The sequence below is a fragment of the Meleagris gallopavo genome, chromosome 8 (assembly GCF_000146605.3).
Source record: "Meleagris gallopavo isolate NT-WF06-2002-E0010 breed Aviagen turkey brand Nicholas breeding stock chromosome 8, Turkey_5.1, whole genome shotgun sequence".
Taxonomy (NCBI): domain Eukaryota; kingdom Metazoa; phylum Chordata; class Aves; order Galliformes; family Phasianidae; genus Meleagris; species Meleagris gallopavo.
The window spans coordinates 12,560,791-12,566,921 of record NC_015018.2 but is presented as its reverse complement, the minus strand read 5'-3'; positions in this window follow the sequence as shown (position 1 = coordinate 12,566,921).

Here is a 6,131-nt window from a genome sequence, read left to right as displayed (position 1 = left end):
CGCGGCTCGCATCGGGCAGGGCTGTCGGGCTCCGGGCTGGCATCGTCCCGAGGGAACGGTGTGCTAACAGATACACCGAAATTCGTCTGATCCGACGGAAACGCCACAATACGGACAGACTGCTGGGATTTTTGTCCACTAGGAGTTATAGAAATGAACTAGGAGTTATTCAAATAAAAGATGTACATATTAGAAACGGGTGCTGTCTCATCTTCTCCTAAATGGGATTTTGGCTGCTCAACAAACAACTGTTAACTTACCAATGGAACACAAACGGCCTTGTTCTCAGCAGCTGCAGAATGTAATCGTTTGGCAAATAAAAAGAGTAACAACATGTGGCTGAAGGCAAGCAGCCTGCCCGCGTTCCTGTCCTGAAGAGCAACTGAATCCCAAACAACCAGGGTACAGGCTGCAGAGTGACTGTGGCTACTTAAATCTGAAATTCACATTTTATCTGAAAAACCCTCACTGGATAAGCACACAAAGATAACATCGGCACTCACGGCACAGCAGGAGTGCAACCAGTGATTGTATCATCTTCATCACATCCAGTAGCAGTGGGGTGACCTGAAGGTGTCCTGGGCCAATGCCTGTGTGCTGTTATAATGTTCATAGGTCCGCAGTCAGGGAGCTCATTCTGTTTGCTCTGAGCTCACTGACTAGGAGCATTGAAGTTCCACGCTGTGTATCAAGTTGTATTATGCAGTTCAGTGATGTCTCACTTATGTGTAAACAGCCTCAGTTTCTGTGCATAACCATGATACCAAATCCAGCACAATTCTTAGTGGGAATACAATGTGAAAGCACTTGGGGATTTTTTCCTGTCTGGAAGGTCATTATTCAAAGGAATATCTCTCAATATTTGCTAGTACGCTATGGGTTTGAAGCAAGTTTTTTTTCATGTTTTATCCCTTGTTGCTTATGCTTTTGTGGATTCCTTTCTTCTAAATCTGCATCAATGGTTTTCTTAGTGAGACTTTTATAGGCAACATATGCAGAGCTTTGCATCACTGGCTAACAGCTGGTGTTGTAATACCTGCAAACTGCATTATTCTGAGGCCATTTGATTTTATCTGAAAATATGCCTATTTCTCTCCAACAAACTGGGTAAACTTTAGTCAGGAAAGCAATAGTACATTCCAGAAATACTAGTTAATGTTGGTGTACATGGCTTGTTTTCAGCTCTGCAAAAAATCCACCAGGGAGGTTAATGCAGCGCATGGGTGAGGCCAGTACAGGCACAGGTCTTGTATTCTTCTAGCAGTCAGCAACCCTGCATGCAGCACATGGGTCTTGGAACAAGATTATCTTTGAGGTCCCTTCTAGCCCTAGGCATTCTATGATTCTTATTACTGTAAAAAAATTGTTCCATATTTCCATTCTAAATCTCCCCTTTTTCAGATTAAAAGCATTTCCCTTTGTGCTATCACAAAAGATACAGCTAAAGAGTCTTTGTTCTTTCTTACAGCCTCCCTTCAGATACTGAAAGGACGCTATCAGGTCTCCTTGAAGCCTTCTCCAGTCTAAATAGACCCAGCTCTCTCAGCCTGTCCTGACAGGGGAGGTGTCATATGTGTCATATTTGAAGGCTCAAACTATGAAACATGAAAAATTATTGTGTCAATGTGAATTGAACAAGATTTGGATTGTTACAATACCCCGGAGTGTACAACTCTACTGCCAAGATAATAAAGAAGCAAAATCAATTTTCAAGGAAGCCTCCTCCGAAGTCCTCAAGAAGAAAAGTAAGACAAGGAGGGGAAAACTCTCTCTGGTTTCCCTGCCAAGTTTTCTGGGATAAACTGTGGAGGAGATTTTCAAACTTAGATTTAAGTTAACCAAAGATCTTTGACTGAAACTCAAAGTCTATTACTTGCAGAGAATATTCAAGAATTTTCTAAGATTTGGTAACACAAGCACAGTTTCTTTGTTTTTGTTTTTGTTGTTGTTGTTTGTTTTCTTGTTTAAAAAAAGAAAAATGAAAGTTTAAAAAAATATATTAATTAAAATATACTCTGTAATAAAAAGCTCTGCCAGAAGACATCTTGTGTGTTTATATAAAATAGGATTCCAAACAACTTGACACAGGAAAAGATCAATAAATTTTCTAAGCTGTACCTTTGAAAGCCAGACTACTGGGGATGTGTGCTTTGGCCATCAGAAAAAAAAGCTGTGACCTTCAGAGATGTTGTTAGGGTAGCAGCACTTTTAGTCAGAACTAGAAGGATGATTATTTTGAAATCATTAAGTTAAACTAAAATATAAGGTGTGGAAACACTGTCTTGTAATAGGCGATCCAATAATTAGTCATACCAGCCACATGTGCAACACTTCCCGCATTTGTTTATTCTTGTGTTACCTATGCAGTGTGAGAAACATTTAGAGGATAGGATATCATAAAAAAGCAGAATTTGGGTTAATATTGTAATTTATTTATTTATCCTTTTTTGAGAAAGAAATAGAACACTAGAGTTGCCCGGAAGAAGCAAAGTACTCAAACATAGAATTTGAAAAACTAAAATGGGTGTCTACTTGGTGAATCTGCCCCTCTGAAGCCTCCCTGTGTAGATTTACACTGAAGATAGCAAAGCACTTTTAAGCCCTTCTCTTGCAGAATTTTCTGTCAGGAGGACAGCATCATCCTCAACACAAGCACTAGGTTTCAGCAATTCACAGTCATGCATCTGAGGACATTTTTTCTTCTTATTCCATTAAACTCTGTGCAGTATATGGAATCCCATTAAATTTCACAAAATTAATGGAAGTATATTGCATATGTATGTATGTACACATACACACGTATATAAAGAAAGCCTTCAAAAACATTAAACACAGAGTAAAGAACAGCAGGAGGAGGATTCAACCTTTAGGACAAGAAGAGTTTGTTCCTGTAATTACCTGTACTCCTTTGTTATTCTGCAATCATTATCATGCCTGTGTATGCAAACTCAGCACATTTCCTGAAATGAAATGTTGTGTCATACATTTGAATTAGAATCTGCAAAGAGATTGAAGCTCCTGCAGCATAGCACAGCCTTCAGTGTAAAAGTGTATCCTCCACACAGATCAGACAACTGTAGACTGAAAGTGAGGTGGTTCTGAGCATCGTGACAGCTATATGAAAAAGGGATAGAGGAGAACAGAAACAGACAAGAGAGATAAAACAGTGGAAAAGAAAATCCTACCTGTTTTCAAGATGGATTTCAGTGCAATCATATAAAGCATTGCACCTGCAGTGGCAGAGACTGTACCAGTGAACATTCTATCTTCCATTTCTCTGCTTTCCAAAGCCATTAGGCAATGAGATTTATATTCTATGTCAGCGATCCACATACTGAGCGACACTATTGTGCTATTTTAGTTCGGGATTTTTTGATAAGACACCCGCTAGAAACACCTGGGCTTTCAAACAGATTTCTTATATTCATTTTAATAGGCTTTATGATAGTCTTCAGTGTAAAAAGTACCTGTCACTCAGTCTCAGGTACTTTATCCTTCTCTGAAGCTACCAGCTACTGGTGCCTGCATCCCAGCAGCAGCCCTGCTGCTATAATTTCACTGGCGAATCACCTCCTCTGTAGCTTCAGTGTGAACTATCAGAAAGTCTAATACCTCAAAGGAGAGGATATTCCTTCGGACTAGTAACTTTTTTTTTTTTTTGTTATTATTTTTTATTTACTCAGGAAACGTTTTATTTCCTTTCTTTTTTTTTCAGAGCCCTTAGGATTCAGGTCTTCAAGCTTCATTGGCAGCCACGTAAGCTACGGGCATAGTTTTGCAATGAAAGCTAAGCTTCTCACGTAGCCATGTGACTCAAGCACCCAGGGCTTAGAGAAAAATATTGAGAGTTACAGTCTGTTAATGGAAGCTGACAACATTGTGTGGAACCTAGGAAGGAAGATGATTAGATATTCCACAGCAGGAGAAATACAAGCTGTTATCAAGGTGAGATTAGAGCAGACAGAGCAAAGTAAATGAAGATTTTGTCTTAGGTACTATGGAATGGAACAATATAGAACAATAGCAGCTGAGCAGATCTCAATGGAATTGTATTGTTTTGGACTGATGTAATTTAGAGACAATAGATTAGTGATCTCAGAATAGGAAGGTGCAGGTCTACTGGCCCAGCGGATCAGAATGTCTCACTGATCCATAAAAAAGGCGAAGATGTAGAGGTGCACATGTAGCATGAGCAGCGCAGGGCATGTCAGCAGCACTGAGGGCACTGTGCTACCTACAGATGCTGTGCTCCAGCCCCAGGGAGTGGCTCGGGGCTCACAGCCTACAGGGGCTTATCTGTCTTCCTAAACATGCGTGACCACAGGCTACAGGAAACGGTTTGGCCCTTCCTCAGAGAGCTGCTGCAGAGTATAGCACGAGGGAAAGCAGACCGAAGTATGGCATAGCTTTTTTTGTAGCCTTAATAATCTATCAGCCTTTTCATCCTGTGCTGCCTGGGGCAGCTTGCTTTGGCCTATTCCCATTCTGGGCAGGGATTGAACTGGTAACTCAGATTAAAATGAAGATCAGACAGCTTTCTCAGTCAGATTCCATAGAAACAAACCACTCTGTCTGTTGAAGGCTAGTGAAAAAGCAGAAGAAAATCAAAATTGTGTTTTACTTCAGCAACTAAAATTTCCCATTTAAAACCTGAAACACTGCAGATCCACATGACAATCCTCCAGGGCAAAAATTTCATCTTGCTTTGGGAAGGATGCACAAAAATGCACTTCTCAGATACCAGTCTGTCCAGAACAAAGCTGAAGACAGCAGGATTTCCTATAGGAGTCCGGGCTAACTTTCACATGCTTAAATTAACTTCATCTGGAAGCCAGCAGATCTTAAACAGTCAATTTTGAAGGCCATTGCTCGTAATTTGCTGATAGTTCCATTACTAAGTCAACTTTCAGCTGAAATCAATACTGGCTATTTATGCCATTTATTTTTATTTCTTTTCACAATAATGGGGAGTTAAAAGCAAATGCATGCCCTCAGCATCCCTGGGAAATATCTATAAACAAGTCACGCACAATCTGAGAATTCATAAGAAAAATTCAGCTGAATGTAGACAGCTGTAATGGCAAGGACTATCAATAAGTCTGCTCTGTTTCAAGATATTTGTTGTTCTTCTGTCAAATCTTCTTGGCTATTAGAGCAATGAATATTTTCAAAGTGGTTCTGGAACTAAAAGGGATCCTCCTATTGATTTTGAAGGACTTTGGTTCAGTTATCCAGCTCATTATCCACTAAAATATACACATTTCATTCTATCAGTGGAAAATGTAATATATTAAAAAAAGAGCTGCAAGAGAGAAATAGAAGTTATTGTGATAGGATATAATTCCTGTCAGACATTAGTCTGATGGGTATAGAAAGAAAAAGCATTGTGCCTAGCAGGCAGAATTGACAAAGCAGAGATTTAGAAGGACTTATAGGCAGAATGCTTGCAGAGCCACATCGGAAGCATTGCCTGAGAAGCAGGATGATGCTGGGGAATGTGGGGCAGTGCTTCAGTTGTGGGTTGGCTGGGGTCAAAGCTAGGCTTGAAGGAAAAGGTTCTTGCTGATGATTAGAAGCCAGTAATTCCTGAAAACACAGGGATGTTCCAGATGTCTCTAGCCCAAGCCTAAAGAGGTACCTATGGAAATGGAGACAGCTCCAAAGTCTCCAACTTTGGTTCTCCAGGATTCTCTAGATTCTGTGCAACAGCTGAATTATCACAGGATTTATCTAGGTAAACACTGTAGAAATTCTACAGGCTTGCAATTTGAAAATAAATCTTTACTTTTAACATTGCAGGGTATTCTTTGTGGGGTTGAGAATTAAGTTGAGATTGTACAACTTCCTACAGTCATCCTTGCTCAGACAAAGCAGGCTGTGGTCACAGCTAAATCCTAAGGACTGTTCCACAATACAAAAGTGCTGGACTTCTGAGAAGTCAGTTCGGAAAACAGTAACACATGAAACAAAGTAACTTCTGTGTTACACTCCCATTTTGAGGGGAAAAGGAATAAAGCCTGAGCCAGCCTCCATGCTTTGGCAGGGACAGGAAAGCTATCAGCCATTTCCAGAATGGAATCATGTCTCTGCTTGGCATAGTGGCAGCTCCACTACCAGCTTCATGCAGTTTG